At 31.6% G+C, this 20,111-nt stretch overlaps 2 protein-coding genes and 1 long non-coding RNA gene across 11 annotated transcripts in view; 1 reads left to right on the top strand and 2 right to left on the bottom strand.

Annotated features, from left to right (window-relative positions):
• Positions 1–20,111, bottom strand: part of LOC143254148 (uncharacterized) — a 420,077-nt gene that overhangs the window by 228,272 nt on the left and 171,694 nt on the right. The gene's annotated exons all lie outside the window — the stretch shown is intronic.
• LOC143254154 (uncharacterized) overlaps positions 1–20,111 on the top strand; it is a 58,750-nt gene that overhangs the window by 644 nt on the left and 37,995 nt on the right. Inside the window, exons 1-2 of one of the 8 annotated variants that reach the window (XM_076508961.1) lie at positions 11,797–12,347; positions 13,842–13,975. The exons of 1 other annotated variant lie outside the window; for it this stretch is intronic. The gene's annotated coding sequence lies outside the window, so the exon portion shown is untranslated. Of the gene's footprint in view, positions 1–11,796; positions 12,348–13,841; positions 13,976–20,111 lie in introns of those variants that run through there. 6 more of the 8 variants (XM_076508962.1, XR_013030025.1, XR_013030024.1 and 3 more) reach the window with 6 other exon arrangements.
• LOC143254169 (uncharacterized) lies at positions 3,766–6,353 on the bottom strand. 2 transcript variants are annotated; one of them, XR_013030055.1, is made up of 3 exons: positions 5,696–6,353; positions 5,031–5,134; positions 3,766–4,863 (listed from the first exon to the last, which is right to left on the bottom strand). It is a non-coding gene; the product is annotated as an uncharacterized LOC143254169 (long non-coding RNA). The 2 variants fall into 2 exon arrangements; XR_013030054.1 differs by lacking the exon at positions 3,766–4,863 and having other exon boundaries at positions 4,991–5,134.

Here is a 20,111-nt window from a genome sequence, read left to right as displayed (position 1 = left end):
TTTTACTATCAAAAGCATTATTTGATAAAACAAGATAAAAACAAAATAACCAAGGGCACTTCAAAATCTGTTAAACAGAATTTGAGTAAATTAATTTACGAGACAATTTTTGTGTCCTTTTTACTACCTATATTTTCTTACACTACTTATAACAGCGGTAGGAAGTGAGTATATCTTTGATAGAATTTTATTATTATTCAGGATTCCTATCAACCTACCTTCAATTAAAATTATTCTAGGCAGGATTACAATGAATTAATCTATGATACTTTTGGTAAGATCAAGTATACCAATCGTAATTAGCTCTCAAATCGATCAAGAGGTGATGAAGAGTTAGTAGTTTGTACTTAAAATATTAATAAAATAATAATAACTTTGAGCCGTTTTATAAGCCTCTGTGCTGCAGCTGAAAAAAAACACATATGATATGCATATTATAAAATAAACTTGCCACTTTGTTTTTCATGTGGTTTTGTTTAAAGTACACATTAAAGAACAGTATTAGAACAAATGAACTACGTTATATGTATATTTCTATTGTAAATTCGTAAAACTTCTCTAAACAACTGGAATATCAAATCACGTCGATAATAACACATCCAACTCTAGCTGTCTTGAACAATTTGTATAGAATACACGTGCAGTGGGGTCTATTCGAGATTTTATCTACATTTAGAGCAGGTTTTCTGGTTCAGTTGTGACATTTTTGATTGGAAACGTATTGACTTTTTGTTTTCAGTAATGGCGACAAATTGTGTAACCTGTTGTTGTTAATCTATTCACATTCATCTGTTAAAACACGTGAGGCAGAAATCTGTACACGCTGGCTTGTGATAATATACGTACAAAGAAGGCTCTGCATGAACAGGTGGGTTGAAGCGTTCGACTCGTAATCTCAAGGTCGCAGGTTGAATTATGGTCGCACCAAACATGCTCGCACTTTCGGCATTGGTGGCGTTATAATGGATCAACCCCATTATTCGTTCGTAAAATAGTCGCCACAGAGTAGGCAGTGGGTAATGATGACTAGTTGCCTTCCCTCCAGTCTTACGCTGCAAATTTAGGGACAGCTAGCGCAGATAGATCTTATCTAGCTTTCAGCGAAATTCGAAAACAAAGAAATATGCTTTGAACTTGAACCGAGGAAAATGTTATGAAATTAAAGCCGAAGTAAACAACCAGTGCTTACATGCGGTATTGGCAGAATGCCTGGAATTCAAACGAACAGCCAAGAAGGAAGTGTAGCTTGTTTGTTTTGGAATTTCGCACAAAGCTACTCGAGGGCTATCTGTGCTAGCCGTCCCTAATTTAGCAGTGGCAGCTAAAAGACGGAAGGCAGGTAGTCATCACCACTCATCGCCAACTCTTGGGCTACTCTTTTACCAACGAATAGTGGGATTGACCGTCACATTATAACGCCCACACGGCTGGGAGGGCGAGCATGTTTGACGCGACGCGGATGCGAACCCGCGACCATCAGATTACGAGTCACACACCTTAACGCGTTTGGCCATAGCGGGCCAGGAAGTGTAGCAGAATAAGACAGAAAATCATAATTACGAAGAATTTTCCAAAATCAAGACAAGTATTTAATAACAATGACAAACATTAATTTGTTTCATCAGATATAAAAGCAAATAATGTTTATTTCAAAAGTGTTTTAGTAAATTACCATATGTTAATTGCAAATGTTTTGTTACATCACAAGTGTTTTAGAAAATTATCTCACGTTTGTCACAAGTACGGTTTTATGTCATAAATATTTGAGTTAAATGTTGATGCTCTTTGCTTGCCCTTTAAGAAGAAAAACTGTAATCTTAGAATTACAGCGTTTTGTGTTACAGTTTAGAACGATAAAATAATCTTTTTGCACTAAAAAAGGTTCAGAGAGACTGTATCATTAAATGTAATTTCCGATACATTTTATCCCAGTATGGAAATTAAAGTCCAGTCATATTATAAGCCGTTATAGTCCGCATAGATACCGTACACCGCAGTACAGAAACGGATTGATTTTGTACCAGTAAAGAATATTCATATACATTTTATCCCAGTACAGAAAGTTCAGAGATATTGTACGACTATAAAAAGAAACGTAAATTAAGACACACGTTAGTTAGTCTTGCAGAGAAAACAAGCTCTACGGTGCGTCCAATAATTATTTCTTATTTACTTAATGTTCTATGTTTCACAGTAGAGACAACTGAACCAAAGGTGGACTCAACAGACAGCTCAATGTGGCTTTGCCATCGTGAAAACTCACATACAACTGAATATAAATAAACTTACCGAACGCTATTTTCTACAGACACGTACTTGTATCGTAACAATGTTTTTTTCAGTTGGCACTACATGTATGCTTAACAACTCATGTTTTCATTAAATAAGTTCCTTTACCAACTTTATTTTTTCAATTAACAGATCTTGAAGAATGTATAAATAGATCTCAAATAAATTCAAGTGTTTCATATACTTTACCATCATGTTTCTTAGCATAGGTGCGTACTTCTAATATATGTTTCAATTTTTTTTTAAGATTAGTCTCAGTAACTTTATTGATTATAATGTCTGTAATATATTTAATTTATAATATGTATAATGTATGTTGTATTAAATGGCTAACTTAAATAGCATTCCGAAAACTATGTTTGACGTATATAAGACTGTCTATATAGAAACATGCATAGAGTGTGGTTGTAATACTATTACGATGAACACTTCTACCTGTTCAAAACTATTTAGAATATGTACGGTTTACAATGTAATAGATCTAACACTACTGTCTCATGTGAAGTGTAAATCTATGTAATTATGTTTATAAGTTTTTCGTTTTATTCACTTTTCATCATGATTATTCAACATTATTAGTTTGATATCTTGTTTAAAAACAACCCAAATTTTATTGGAAATTGTCAACATTATGACTGATAATAAGTGTAAATCTTATTCTCAATCACCTATATTAATCACTCAATTAATTATCAAATTCTGATCCCCATTGGTTGATAAGATCAGAAGCTACTGAATATAACAAACTGCTTTACTTTTAACAGTTTTGATGAATCTTATTCAACTCGATAATAAAATGTCATATTGTTTTCCTATATTACAATAAAACTGTAAAAACGCAGAAAACCTGGAAATATTAACATAAAGCCAGTGAGTTCGTTCCTTCATACTGTTTTAAATAACTATTAAAAAGGAAACGACGAAAATAGATCAATAAAATATTTCATGTTGTAACTGGAATTGATAAAAATGGAGAAACATGTACACTTAAGTGTAGACTTTCTTAAATGATCTGAAATCATGATTTAATTTGATAAATACAAGTTTCCTATCAAAAATTTTCTGGAAAATAGCGTCATCTAGTTTTACTCAAACAGTATATGCCTATCAATTAATGAGATTTTAATTTAAAATTATGATAAAATCACATCTAATAATGGTTTCTGACTTTATATGTGGTAAAGCATCCATTGTGATCTTTATTAGACTGACAACCGCTGCTTTCATTTGTTAAAATAAAACTAGGTTGTTAGATAACATAGCATCTAATAAAAAAACTGTATTATGAAAGAGAGCTTTTACTGTAGCCAATCTTACTTCATATTCCATAAAAGTACTTGGAGAATTGGTTAATTATTTATCAAAATTGATCTGTTAGTGTCACATGATAGTGTGACCCAATAATATTATTGCATAAGGAGTTTTGAATTCTGTTCCAAAGATCTTTTGCAATATTACCTTGACCTAACAACTTAAATTACATACAAGTTATTTTGCTTTTACAAATATATTTTCCATAAGATACGGAGACTTCTAAATTAATATTCTTTTTTTTTTCTATCACGTAAAAATTGTTTCAAATCGGTAACAAAACAAACACTTACTCAGTTCAATTTATTATTTCTTTTATCACAATGAATAATTTTTCATTATTATGTTTTTGAAGAAAAATATAAACTGATGAAAGAGAATAACATTGATAACAAATGAATATATATCTTTATTCATCTAGAATTTTTTTGGAAATACTCGTCTCTTATTTTCAAAACTACATATCGTCTTACGTTTTTTAAATGTATCATCTTGATATCTGTTGACTCTATGAAGCCATTGTTTCTTTATCCAGTGTTTATTATGTGCTTTGCCAGCCTGCTCAAACAAAAACATGAAAACTTTGTATAACTTGATTGTCAACTCTACGAGAATTTCGAAGGTACCGAATAACCAGTAGTACCAGATTCATATGTTATAATTATGTAGAACATCTTTCATACTTCTTTTGGAACAATTAATGTATAATTGCACTCATATCGTTCATAGAGTTTGTTCCTAGCTGTGCTATTAGTTCATTTAGCAATATTATTGCAACAAACTAGTAAATGTTTATATGAAAGAAAACGTGAAACAAAAATAATACTTCCTGACAACCTAGTAGTAGACAAGGCTACTAATAGAGAAACATTAATTTTTTAAACAAATGTTTCAGAACCCTGGTAATATTTTGATTAATAATAATAAGTGTGATACAGGTTACAGTGAAGTATCAGTACACACGTGTATTAAACAATGATGATTATATAACAACAATGATTTTATAAAACATGTTGAGAAAGTTTCCGCTGCTCGTTTAGCGTTTAGTTTAGTCTGTAAATAGTTGATGCTATCAGCTGGCTTATAGATCAAATATCGATAACAAAAATGTGAGTACAGATAAAAGATAAATTTCAGGATCAAACATTTCACCACGTGGTAATATTTCTTTTAGAATATTTCTTCTTCGAATTGTCAACACTTGAAACATGTTCTACATAAACTAACCTAAACAAGCATTTCAATATGTATCGAAAAATGTTCCTGGAACAGAAGAAATACACAGAGAGACAGATTAACGAAAGTTTTCTTTTAAATATAAATTACACTTTATTTCTTACTTGATTCAGTTTATTCTTTTGTGTTTTCTATAACAAAAAAATAATCAAACTAAATTTCAATGCAATTTTTTATTTCAATACTCAGTTTACCATAAGTTCAAGAATATATTTTTCTTGTACTATATAACCTTCTGGTGTTATTTCAATAAAGATAAGATTTCAGAATATCATTTCTATCAGCGATAATCCGGATCCTAAAAAAACAGTGAAAAAAGAAAACGTATATGAACTTTCAAATCAATTGAATTAAAATCACAGAATTGTCAATGTTATTATAAGTAAGTTATTTTATTAACTTTAATGATTTTTAAAGGATAGGGGAAGTTTATTCGAAATGACGAGAAACCTAATTAAAGTAAAAATTAATCTGAAACGTTTGGTATGGGTATTAATACCTTTATTCAGATAAAGTTGGGAACAATGTTTCCACCTTCTTAGGTCAACTTCAGGTTAATAAGGAGCTGCAAACTTTGTCTTTGTTAATCTCAGGATGTTTGTGTTTTAAAAATACTACAAATTATTTTGTTACAGTTGTATTTGGTTTCATATGAACTATACAAATATATTTCTTTATATATATACGTAATTTTTCAATTTATGTATGTTTAATTTACATAAAATGTTTATATAACAGACTTATATATAAATATCTTGTGTGAGATATAACGTATCACACAGGTTATTCCACTTATGAATCTCCCAACTCTTTCTTCACAGTTACATGTAAAGTAGAAGTTAAAATGTTCCAATCTTACCCTTTAATAAAACTGAAAATTTCCATTCTGTACAAATACAACAATTATCTCTCATTTCCCAACGAGTTAGCAATGACTTAAGTGAATTTAATCACTAATATCTGGAGTCGGTTCTGTGCGATTACAAATTTCTCATAGCCCACTGTGTTGCTTTACTTTAAGAAAACAACTTGACCTAAGGCCCTTATTTTTCTCATTTCAGAATAATAATTTTTAATGTGTAAACATATTAAGCTATTAGACATTACACATTACTTAGAAAACAAAACACTTTTCTTAACCTTCAGAGAGAAGCTTTTTTTTAAATATTCAGAACTTTTAAAAACAATAAAGTTAATAACGCAGGTTCTTCCAAAAATTAACCACTGACGACATTGTATGATAGTTATTAAAAGAGCATACTATGCATTCTTATATCATGTGAAACAATATTCACATTAATAAAAGAAATGTTGCATAAGTGAAGAATTTTGATACTTTTGGGCTACACTCTTACCAATGAGAATGCAAGCACGTTTGATGCGATAGGAATTTGAACACGCGATCTACAGAGTCACAAGTCGAGTTTAATGGTAAGTGGTTAAATTGATTTTAAACGCTTCCGTATTTAAATTTTGAGATACTCACTTATTTATATTAACTTCAACATCGAAATTAATTGAGCTCTTACCAATTATCATCCAGCAGTTTGATTTTATGCATTTTCGTATTTACATAATATGGGGATATGAAGCAATCATACTGAAGGCCATAGCTGTGAGGTACGAAACTCTCGTATGTTATATGCTAAATTATGCGAAGGTCATGTTTCATAATTGGCTATTTCGTCAGGTATATTGCGAAATGAATTTGAATAACAAATGAACGCTATACATTTTATGGAAATGTTTTTAATTTCTTTTTTATATTAATATCCTTTCAATGTCCGAAATCATGACTAATAAACATTATGGTGTTTACATCTTTACTTCGTCGAAAAGTAAATTACATAATTATTTCTTTTTTCTTTCTTACAATCTAAATTATTTAGTGTAAAATATTTAATTTGTTTTATATTTTACATTTTATTATTATTCATTTGTTTTTCATACTTCTTTATATGCAAAAACGGCTCGTTTGGGTTGAGAAAATATTTTACATAGAAGAGCGAACAACGTTTCGACCTTCTATGTAAAATATTTTCTCAACCCAATCGAGCCGTTTTTGCATATAAATTTCTCAACAAGTGGGTTTCTCGACATCACTGATTTTCATACTTCTCTTGAGATTAGGATTGGTATGTTTATGTTATGTTTTGTGAAACTTTTACTCTGAGTTTATTTATGACTATATTATGTATAAAGTTCTCATATTACTTAAGTTATACGTTCCACGGTGGTTCCAATTATTATTTCTTATTTACTTAATATTCTATGTTTCACAGTAGAGAGAGAACTGAATATATGGAAGACTCAAACAGATAGCTTGATGTGGCTTTGCTATAATAAAAGCACACAAACAACTGAATATAAATAAATTTACCGATCGCTATTTTCTATTGACAGGTACTTATATCATTACAGATTCTTCCCAGTTAGTATAGAATGTAAGAGTAACCTATCATGTTCTCGTTAAATAAGTTCCTTTATCCATATTATATTTTCAATTAAAAGCTATTTAAGAATGTCTAAATAGTTTTGAAATCAATGCAAATGTTTGATGTAGTTTACTCTCAGATTTCCGAATCATTGGTATTTGCTTTGTGTGGTATGTTCCATTCTTTTTTAAGGTTAGTTTCACTGACGTTTTTAATTATAATGTCTATAATATGTTTAATTTATAATGTCTATAAGTTATATTGTATAAAATGGCTTATTCAAATAGTATTCCGGAAACTATGTTTGCCTCATACAAGACGGTCGGTAAAGGAACACGCATTCGGCAATAGATATTACACATATATAGTGTGGTTGTAATACCATTATGGTAAACTCTTCAACCTCTTGAAAATCTCTGGGAAACTAAACAGAAACGGTTAACAATGTAATAGGTCTAACACTAACGTCTCATGTTAAGTGTAAATGTATGTTATAATGTTTATTAGGTTTCATTTTGTTCTCTTTTTTATGATTATTCTACATTATTAGCTTGATATCTTGTTTCGGCGTAACCTAGATCTTATGGGAAATTGTTTATATTTGGGCTGTTAAGAACTAGAAATCTTATTCTGTATTAGTTGTATTAATCCCTAGATTTATTATCTAATTCTGATCACCTTGGTTCATTAGATCAGAAGTTAGTGAATATAATAAAACCGTTTGTGCTTTTAAGAGTTTTGATGAATGTTATTAAAATGAACAATAAAATGTCATACTGTTTTCCTGTATCACAGCAAAACTGTAACCATGCAGGAAAAATGGAAGTCTTAACGTAAAGTAAGGTCAATGTCCTTCTTCTTCCACACTGTTTTAGTTACTTATGAAAAGGAAATGATTAAAATAGGTCAAGAAAAATATTATATGTTGTGACTGGAACTGTCATAAATGGAGAAATATATAAATTTTTGTTTTATTTCTTTTAAATCTTCTGAAACCATTTTTTTCATTTGATAAATGGAAGTTTCCTTTAAAAAAAAGTTATTGAATATAGCGCCATCTAGTTTTACTGAAACAGAATGAATGGAAAGAAAAAAAATTGTTTATTGTAAGTGACTGTTGACTGAGAAGATTTTAATTTGAGATCATAATAAAATCACATCTAATAATGATTTTGACTGTAGATGGTAGTAAAGATTCAAAGCAAAACTTAATTAATTATATGGTCACTGGTTTTATTTGTTAAAATGAAAATAGGTCGTTTGATGTCCCAGTATATCGTAAAAAATTGTTTTATGAAAGAAAGCTTCTTCAGTTGCCAATCATACATCATATCTTATAATGGTATTTTGAGGATTGGCTATTTAAGTATTAAAATTAATCTGTTGATGTCACATGAGTGTTCGGCCCAATAATATCACTGCATATGCAGTTTTGAATACTGTTCATAAGATATTTTGCAATACTACATAAATCTGATTACTTTAGTTACATACAAGTTATTTTAGTTTCAAAAATAAATTTTCTATAATTCATATACGAAGACTTCACTAATACTATTCTTTTTTAATTGTAGAAATTGTTTACAAATTAGGGAGAAAACAAACTCTTAGTTAGATATATTTATTATTTCCCTCATCATAATGACATTTTTTATTATTATGTTCCTGAAGAAAAAAATATAAATAAACTGAAGAAAATAGAATAACATTGATAACAAGTGAATATATATTATGATTCATCCAGATGTTTTGTTGAAATATTCGTCTTTTCTTTTTAAAACACATATTGCAGTTTGTCTTTTATATATCACCTTCGCATCAGGCTGACTCTCTAAAGCTATTTTTCTTTATCAAGTGTTGATTACGTGCTTTGCCAGCTCGTTCACACAAAAACATGAAAACTTTGTATAACGTGATAGTCAACTCTACGGAATTTGCAAAAGTGCCGAATAAGCTGTGGGACATATGTTGTAATTGGAAAGAACACCTTTTGGATTTCTTTTGGAACCAATGTACAATTCACTCATTGTGTTCATAGACTGTGTTTCTTGCACTGGTGTTAATTCATTTAGCAATATTATTGGAATAAACTAGTGAACATTTATATAAAATAAAATGCAAAAAGAAAAAAAATTATACTTCCTGACAACCTAGAAGTAGGCAAGGCTACTAATAGAGAAACATTAGCTGCTGTGGTACAGCATAATATAATGAATAGTAAACACCAGACACAAAATAGTAAAATAATTTTTGGATACATTTCTTAGGAAATATGAAAGAAAAAATTATGAAAGCCTCATAACATTCCAGAAAAATATAGAGATATATTTACAGGAGAAATGAACCTGGTCGTACAAAATACGTTAAATACATAATAGGGTTAAATGACAATAAACCTATAGCACACAGACCTCATAGAGTGTCAGAGAAACACAAGTTTGAGTAAAAACAGTGTGTAAAAGATGTGATTGATGGTATGAGTCTGCATCCTGGGTTGTATTTGTTACTTGAACAAGAAGTAACAGAGGATGGTATGAGTCTGCATCCTGGGTTTTATTTGTTACTTGAACAAGAAGTAACAGAGGATGGTATGAGTCTGCATCCTGGGTTGTATTTGTTACTTGAACAAGAAGTAGCAGAGGATGGTATGAGTCTGCATCCTGGGTTTTATTTGTTACTTGAACAAGAAGTAATAGAGGATGGTATGAGCCTGCATCCTGGGTTGTATTTGTTACTTGAACAAGAAGTAGCAGAGGATGGTATGAGTCTGCATCCTGGGTTGTATTTGTTACTTGAACAAGAAGTAACAGAGAATGGTATGAGTCTGCATCCTGGGTTGTATTTGTTACTTGAACAAGAAGTAATAGAGGATGGTATGAGTCTGCATCCTGGGTTGTATTTGTTACTTGAACAAGAAGTAACAGAGGATGGTATGAGTCTGCATCCTGGGTTGTATTTGTTACTTGAACAAGAAGTAATAGAGGATGGTATGAGTCTGCATCCTGGGTTGTATTTGTTACTTGAACAAGAAGTAATAGAGGATGGTATGAGTCTGCATCCTGGGTTTTATTTGTTACTTGAACAAGAAGTAACAGAGGATGGTATGAGTCTGCATCCTGGGTTGTATTTGTTACTTGAACAAGAAGTAACAGAGGATGGTATGAGTCTACATCCTGGGTTGTATTTGTTACTTGAACAAGAAGTAATAGAGGATGGTATGAGTCTGCATCCTGGGTTGTATTTGTTACTTGAACAAGAAGTAATAGAGGATGGTATGAGTCTGCATCCTGGGTTGTATTTGTTACTTGAACAAGAAGTAATAGAGGATGGTATGAGTCTGCATCCTGGGTTGTATTTGTTACTTGAACAAGAAGTAATAGAGGATGGTATGAGTCTGCATCCTGGGTTGTATTTGTTACTTGAACAAGAAGTAGCAGAGGATGGTATGAGTCTGCATCCTGGGTTGTATTTGTTACTTGAACAAGAAGTAACAGAGGATGGTATGAGTCTACATCCTGGGTTGTATTTGTTACTTGAACAAGAAGTAACAGAGGATGGTATGAGTCTGCATCCTGGGTTGTATTTGTTACTTGAACAAGAAGTAACAGAGGATGGTATGAGTCTACATCCTGGGTTGTATTTGTTACTTGAACAAGAAGTAATAGAGGATGGTATGAGTCTGCATCCTGGGTGGTATTTGTTACTTGAACAAGAAGTAACAGAGGATGGTATGAGTCTACATCCTGGGTTGTATTTGTTACTTGAACAAGAAGTAATAGAGGATGGTATGAGTCTGCATCCTGGGTTGTATTTGTTACTTGAACAAGAAGTAACAGAGGATGGTATGAGTCTACATCCTGGGTTGTATTTGTTACTTGAACAAGAAGTAATAGAGGATGGTATGAGTCTGCATCCTGGGTTGTATTTGTTACTTGAACAAGAAGTAACAGAGGATGGTATGAGTCTACATCCTGGGTTGTATTTGTTACTTGAACAAGAAGTAACAGAGGATGGTATGAGTCTGCATCCTGGGTTGTATTTGTTCCTCAGAAGGATGGAAAATTAAGGTTTTGGGTAGAATTTGAAAAAGTGATTGTTGTAACAGTTGAAGACATTTATCTGTTACGTAATGCACAGGAAACTTTAGAAAGCTTGAATAATAGTGAACACTTTTCGTCTATTCATTTCAAAGTGGATAATGGTATATATAAAAGAGAAAGAGATGGGAAGAACTGCTTTTGTGTTACTTTCAGAAAAATATTAGTTCAACAGAATGTACCTTTTTATGTAATGCTGCTTCAACATTCAATAGATTAATGAATGTTGTATTATCAGATCTACAACATTCAGGATGTTTCTGTGACTTAGATGACGTTATAGTGTTCGCTGCGGTTATGGAAGAACACTTAGAAATATTAAACTTGTATTTGATAGATTACGAGAAGGAACTTTATATATTAAATATTAAACAAAAGGAAAATATTGAGGTCAAATCTCATTACTCAAATAAAGTAGATTTATCTTATGATGACGAAGGGACAAGTGAAACCGAGACAGAAAATTAAAATTTAGAATACGTTAATACCATATTAGATGATGGAAGTGTTGGCACAGCGTGTCAAGTGACGTCATGGTCCCTGTACCCAAGGACAGTATGTCAAGAACATCTATAACGAGGTAAGCTGATACTGTTACTGATGATTATAGCGTAAGACCACATGGTCCTGATCAACTCAACCAGAAGTAATCCTTACCCCTACAAGAAGGCTAGTGAAGTGCTATTGACAAGTAGCTGTACCTTGAATAAAGAATGACATTAATAGAGTTAAAGCTAGCTCTAGTTCCGAAACTTGAGCTGTGCTACAAGCTTTTAACAATATGTTAAGCCATATGCGTAGCTGTAATTAGAACTACGTAGACAATATAGGATGTGTATGAACACTGCTATATAGTTATATAAATATGTGTGTGTGTGGTTATAAGACACTTGTCTTTGTATGTTTTAGTAGTTGACATATGAGTAGGTTTAATTCGGTGATTATTCTATGGATAAGTACGAAGAGAGCAGCACAGAATGTGAGTATTGTATCACTAAAAAGTAAGACGGGCATGATTTTTATTTGAGAAGGTTTTTATATTATCAAGAGATAAGTGGATAATTGTTGAAAATATACCGTTTCCACAGTACTTTCGATTAATAGTTTGATTCTTATAGCAAAACCACGCTGGGCTATCTGCTGAGCTCACGGAGGGGAATCAAACCCCTGATTTTAGTGTTGTAAATCCATAGACATACCGCTGGGCTACCGGGGGGCAGTTCGGAAAATACGGCGTAATGTTGTGTGACAAATTACGGAACAGCGATTCTATATTTAGAAAAGATCTTACAGGAAGGATTATTTAAGATCTGTTAAACCTAAGTTCGACGATATTTCATTAAGAGAGAAGATTTTTTATTAGATTTAAAGGATATTAACGATAACTTTCCGACTTCTGATCGCATTCCACAAAAACGTTGTTTACTAGACGCTGGGGGAAATGTTTTGAAATTTTTGTTTCGAAAAGTAACCATGGACGATCTATGTGAATTAAACAGAAAATAGAACATCAAACACAAATATCTATAGAAATGGTTAATTTAAAGGGCCACAAAAATGAACTCATTAAATCAGGCACTTGAATTACATGACCACGAAATTAAAAAAGTGTCCCAACACCCAGTAAACATTACTACCACTTTGATACAAACCAAAATAAGTCCGTCTGAGCTTCAAAATGCAGGATCAGAAATGTTAGTTTCAACTATAGTATTTAGAATAACTGAAAACAATTATCATTTACAGTTGGAAGTAGTGGGACTGAGTTATCTTAGTTAGTACAAGCATTGTATGTAGGTGTAGACAGAAAGTTGAGTTTATACTTTATACGTCCAAATACATAGAAAGAAATATTGTATGAATTTAAAAATACTTAGAATCTGTGAAGCCAACAAATGGAGAAGAGATGTATGTGCATTATTTATAAACTGAAGTAAAGATAGCCGCAGTAAAGGATACACTGCGAGTGTTCATGGAGATACCTTTATAGCAACAGATAGAAGTTTCAAATTATATAGGATTATGTTCTTACCCTTACCTTAAACCATTCGTTAGCTCTAACTCTGGAAATGACAGAGGAATATATGCTGAAATATGTAGAAGGTCCACTTAGAGTATGTGACCCTGAGCTATGTAAAAATAGAATTATTATCACTAAACAATTTTTTTTTACAATAGTAAGACACCATGAACTTGGTTATATTAAACGTAAAATAAGAGCTTGCCTTGTCGATACTATGCCCTGAATAAAATATAAATCGGTTTCATTATCGAACAGAAGTAATCACATTAAAGCATAGTGGATATCTCAGATTGGTTAGAATTTGTTCTACTCATATCCTATGAATTACATTATCCTATAGTTTTAGAAGTAAACCTAAATATACAAGAAATCTGTTAAATATAAGAGTACCCGACAGGCAAGAACTATTGACTGTAAAAGAGTTACAGTTTATTCAAAATATAAATGTAGATTCAAATCTGAAAGGACTGTCAAACATATAAGATGAAATCTGAAACTTGTCCTGTTCGAGAGCTGGGTAAATTATCAACGAATTTCAACAGCATGTACACCACGTGAGATTACAGCAGAAGGAAGAAGCTTAGGTAAGTGAAAGTTGACTGATTCAGTAATGATAACATTATGTTTATTTTTTGTAGTAATACTATTAAGTACGGTGCTGTACACAGTACGTGAAAGATTTGCTTTACTGATATTTTGAAAGTTAGATGGGCTGTGTAAATACAAAAATAATACCAGAATAGGGCCAGTTAACAACAGAAGGTTGTCTTACTCTCAGGCTACCGAAGTAATTGAATTATTTGGCGATAGCCCATCTGATTTTGATGTAGAGTGATTTATGGGAGTAATTCATGTTAATATTAAATTAGTAACTAACTGGCGAGGTTAGTTAATCATAAAATAAATATATAGATCAAAAGTAATAACATTAATTTCTATATATATATATATATATATATATGTTTTATCATACAAAAATGAAAATTTCGATAACCGGTATATAAGGACAATATTAATTTGCCACAGACGATAACAAAAGAAGTTATCAATTATTTCCACAAAACAGTTAATCAGTGACAGATAAAAAAATACCTACATTACGATAATGTTTTCAAGTAGAAAAAAATGTGAGCGAGAAGTTTTAACTCATATATCGAAGTGCGTGTAATACAGTGAAGAGCGCGAGTAGTTACAACGTTCCAGTCCGAGAAGACATTTCCGGTATGAGTTCTAAGAGAAGACCAGAGAATAACTAGGAGTAGACGTAAGAAGAATGTAGACGTATCTTGATTGTTAAAGATGGTGTACAATTTGATATATTAACTAAACGTAATACAACATAAAGTACACGTATATTAAACTCTTTCTTCTTAATTTGGGGCCCTACATGGCCAGGTGGATTAAGACGTTAGTATCGTAATCTGTGGGTCGTGGGTTCGAATCCCAGTCGCATCAAATATGCTCGCACTTTCAACCGTGGGGACGTTAAATTGTGACGTTCAATCCCATTATTCGTCGGTAAAAGAGAAGACCAAGAGTTGGCGATGGGTGGTCAAGACCAACTGACATCCCTCTAATCTTTCACTGCTAAATCATGGACGGTTAGCGCAGATAGCCCTTGAATAGCTTTGCGCGAAATTCAACACAAACACACAAACTTCTTCATTTGGATTTCGTTTTATTATGAAGTATTACATTGGTAAAGAACATTATGTGTAAAATTTAGTATCATTCAATGTGTTTACTAACCATTACTATATATGTGAACAACTTTATAATGAATACATGGTATATGTATATAAATATTCATTATTAACAGAAAATTGTTAATTGTGATGAATGCAAGATGTAAGGATGGAAAGAAAGAGCTTTCACGATGAGATCTTTATCAGAAATATATATATATTTTTTAAAACAGGTAGGAGTGAGGCATCGATAGATATTTTAGAAGCCTCGTATTATGTTGGTTAATAATAAGATGTGTGATACAGGATACAATGAAGTGTGAGTACACACGTGCATAGAACAATGATGATAAGAGGACAACAATGATTTTATAAAACATGCTGAGAAAGTTTCCGCTGTTCCTTTAGCGTTTAGTCTGTAATTACTCGACTCTTTGCAAGGTTAGTAAAGGGTTATGGAAACAATGGATCCTCCATTAATGAGTGGAACAAAGAAGAAACTGACAGTTTGACACAACTACAATATGAGATAAAGTTACAAAGATTGTTTACTTACAACTTTAAAACTTCCTCAAATGTAAACAGCTGGTTTATTGATCATATATCGATAATAAGAATGTGAGTACTGATACAAGATCAATCTCAGGGTCAAATATTTGACCAGTACTAATATTTTTCTAGAAAATTTCTTTTTCGAATTATCAACACTCGATATAAATCCTACGAAACTATTTATTCTAGAACGGATTATCGAAAGTTTTGTTTTAACTATAAATTACACTTTGTTTCTTACTTTATTCAGTTTATTGTTTACTGCTTTCTATTACGAAAAAAATCACACTAAAATTAAAGCAAGGTTTTTTTTATTTAAAATTTAGTTTGCAGTAATTTCAAGTATATCTTTTTCTTGCACAATATAACCTACGTGTTGTTAATTGAATGGAGGTAAGATTTCAGAACCTCATTTCTATCGCCGAGAATCCCGATTCTAAGAAGCTGTAAAAATAAAAACACATAAAAAGTTTCATATAAGTTGAGTTAAAAGTACAAAGTTGTCGATGTTGTTATAAATATGTTATTTGATTAACTTTACGATTTTTATCGGATTGGGGATGTTTATTCGTGATGACGAGAAATCCACTTCAAGTAAAATTGTATCTCAGGATATTTGGTATGAGTATTAAAACTGTTATTAAGATAAAAGTAGAGAACAACTTTTCAACTTTCTTAGGACATCTTGAGGTTAACAAAGAGTTCGAAACTTTCTCTTTGTTAGATTGCGGAAGTTTTTGTTTGAAGACAACTACAAATTATGTGATTACTGTTGTAATTGGTTTCAATATGCACAAAATATGTATAATTTTTTGAACAACTATTACACTTATGAATCTCCTCCTATTTTCTTACACGTGATTAAAAAGTAGAAGTGAAAATGTTCTATTCTTACTCTTTAATAAAACTGAAGACTACTTATTCTGCACAAATATAACAATCCTCTCTCTTTTCTCAACGAGATATCGATGACCTTAGTGACTTTAATCCCTAATATCTGGTTTAGGTTTTCTGCGATAATTAAACTTCAGATACCCCATTGTGTAGCTTTGCATTAAGAAAAAAATGAGAGCGATGGCCCTTATGTTTCTCATTTCATACCTAATATGTTTTATAATGCGTATAAATTTTATGCTCTTAGATATTACACATTATTTAGAAAAACAATTATACTATGTAAGAAAATGTTCACTTTTTCTTCCTTCTGGGCAGAAACTGTTCTTTTCCAATTGCATATGCCTAAAGTAAATGGAAGAGGTCTAAATTTCTCTTTAAACTTTGCTCTTGTGACTTGGGTAACGAAATTTTTAAATATACCAATTTTACAGAACATTTCAGGTATATTCAGTGCTGAGTTGCTAATAGAAAATTTTCTCGAATTTACAAGAATTTTCAAGAACATTCTAGAATGTTGTAGAACTAACAAGCATTTTCTCGAAAGTTGTAGAATTTACAAGAATCTTGAAGAGCCTTTTAGAATTCTCAAGAGCTTTCCATAGTAATATATGGAAACCACTCATTCTTCAATTTAGTTTTAGCTACCTAAGTGAAAATAAATTTGTAAATTCTCCATTTACAAAACTTTATGTATTTTTTTCTACCATTGAAATATTCCTCACAAATCAGTACGTACAAATGTTTCATATTAAAACGTAATATGAACACTTAAGACATTAGGGTTTTGTGGTAAAGAATGTATAAATTATGGTATATTTTTGTTACTTGTTTTTCACTTTTCTAGTAGTGCATTCAGTCTGTTTCCCAGAAACAAAAATATTAAAATACTCAAATGGATTTATAAACTAGTTGTAATTCTCTTGGATTTTGTTTGATCTTTGTTAAGTGATTTTAACGATTTTGATTACCAAATTTGTTAATAAAAATTACTTATCTTTGAGATGATTGAATGTTCTTTTTCTCATGTTTTGACGTCAATTGTAACGTCAGTTGCAAAAGAAGTACTTTTTCATTCGTTCCAAATAATATACTCTTCAAGATGGATATTATATTCAAAAGAATCGTGTATAAATGAGTTTGAAACATTGCCTAAAGGCCCTTCCGAGGTTAATAGGATCCAATTTCTGTTTGAATCCATGAGAAAAACAATTTCAAATACATGTAAAACATTCTTTATTGATGTAACTTGAGACACGAAGTTTTCATCATCTCGTTTGCATTTAAGGGCATCGAAGAGCTGAGTAGAAGACTTAGTGTGATAACTGATATTTAAATAAAAAACAACTTGTTTTGAATTTCGATTTAGTTCAAAATAACATGTTGACACTAAGTAAAACCTTTACTTTTAATTTTGTGAAATGTGAAGACTCAGTCATATTTAACAGACTTAGTTAAGCCTAACACGCAAAGTTGTAGGTACTTTAAAGTAATATCGTTCATTATACGATACTCTCATATGGTTCATTTCAAAACATACCTGCCACAAGTTATTAGACTGGCCTGTTGGTTTAGTAATAGTGTCTGCATATTCTAATAAAATTATTGCAATGTCCGAAAAAACTAAATCTGTCATACTTAAAACTTTACGTCAAAACATATATCACACTTAGGTTTCTTACACTTCGTTCTAAAATTTGAGTTTGATTTTGTTCAGAGATATCTTCTTATGATAATATAAAAACGACTTCCTATCAAACGGAGAACATACAAAGTATAGAATATTAAGCCTTTTCTCAGCGGAATCACACATCCCACCCCTAATTACCAATTAAAATTTATATAATGTTCCATGATACTGAACATTTCGAAACCTGTTGAACAAATATCCCAAGTAGACCCTTCTGTATTTGTGTACATAACTTGAAACAACCAACTGAACTGTCCTAAACAGTACAGCAACATTATCCAGTTAGGGTTCATGTCAACAGGAACAAAACATTTTTGTGAATGAATATATGTTGACTTACATATATATGTTTCGTTTGCTGTCCCTGTTTAATGATGTCACTAGTTTATAACGGGTAGTGTGTGTGTGTTTGTGTTTTTTTATAGGAAAGACACATCGGGCTATTTGCTGAGTCCACAAAGGTGAATCGAACCTCCGATTTTAGCGTTGTAACTCCGTAGACTTACCGCTTTATCAGCGAAGGTCAAAGTAAAGCGAGTATAGCGTCAGTAAATATGAGGAAGAACCGCTCGTTCTTCAGACGAGTGCTATAGAACCAAGTTAATGGTAACGAATTTTCTTTGAACAATCAACATTGTTATAATCGTCTCGTGTTACAAACAGGAAGCTTCTTATACTCTTATCTTAGAATCCAGGTGAGCCTAATCATATTTTTGTGTATATACGAAGAATCACGAAAATCTTTGTTTCAGGAACATGAAAGATAACATACAATAATGAGACGAAAGAACAACTTTATGAAGATATTTTTGTTTTAACTACGGCGTTTCGTTAATAAAAAACTAACGAAAAATATTCCAAAAAATAACAACGTAGAGGTTCAAAGCAAGCTTTATCTCAAACCACACATGAGTACAATCCATTAATAAAAGGTAAAACAATGTATGTCATGAACTAATTAAAGAAGTTAATTAAATAACGAATATTTATAAGTTTGTTTGTTTTTTAATTTCGTGCAAAGCTACACGAGGGCGATATGCGCTAGCCGTCCATAATTTAGCAATGTAAGAAGGCAGATAGTTATCACCACCCACTGTCAACTCTTGGGCTACTCTTTTAACAACGAATAGTGGGATTGATTGTGACATTATAATGCCCACACAGGTGAAAGGGCGAGCATGTTTGGTGTTACTGGTGTTTAGTCATGAAAATACGAAAAAATATATATTTCGTTAAACTGGATATGTTTCGTCTTCACCTTTTCAACATTCTTAAATTTAATAACAATAGCAAAGGTACCTCGGTTTAATATTTTGTAGACCCCAATCAACTGCCTGGTACGTTTTTTGTTTTGTTTTTTCATTACCACGATAATTAAATTGGTCTTTTTAATTGAGTTTTTGTTTTGTTTTGTTTCGTGAAATATATCGCCCTCTAGTGGCACAGAGACATATCTGTGGACTTACAAAACTAGAAACCGGCTTTCGATACACGTGGTGTGCAAAGCACAGATAGCCCTTTGCGTAGCTTTGTGTTTAACCTCAAACAATCGTGAGATATATCCACCACAATGAACATAAGTAAATGTCGTTTGTAATGAATTTATAACATAAGTATCGAAACTTTCATAAGGACAAGTTATTTCCGCGGTTACATTGAATACGACGTACGATGTAACATACACCTTTGTTGTCAAAATAACTAACATTGTTACGTACAACTGAATGTGCAAGAGCCTCTTAAATGTACATAAAGAGCTAATAAAAGAAATGAAGCTTAACAACAGTCAAATAATCATTAAAATTTTGTTTTGACGTAAAGTTTGTTGATACTGATAGTTAACTTTCTCTACAGTTGTTGGGATGGTGTATCCTTTAGAAATGGAGTTGAAACTTGGTT

Source organism: Tachypleus tridentatus, chromosome 6 (assembly GCF_004210375.1).
Source record: "Tachypleus tridentatus isolate NWPU-2018 chromosome 6, ASM421037v1, whole genome shotgun sequence".
Classification (NCBI taxonomy): Eukaryota; Metazoa; Arthropoda; class Merostomata; order Xiphosura; family Limulidae; genus Tachypleus; species Tachypleus tridentatus.
Note: the sequence above shows the minus strand (reverse complement) of the source record. Positions and strands in the feature narration are given on the sequence as shown.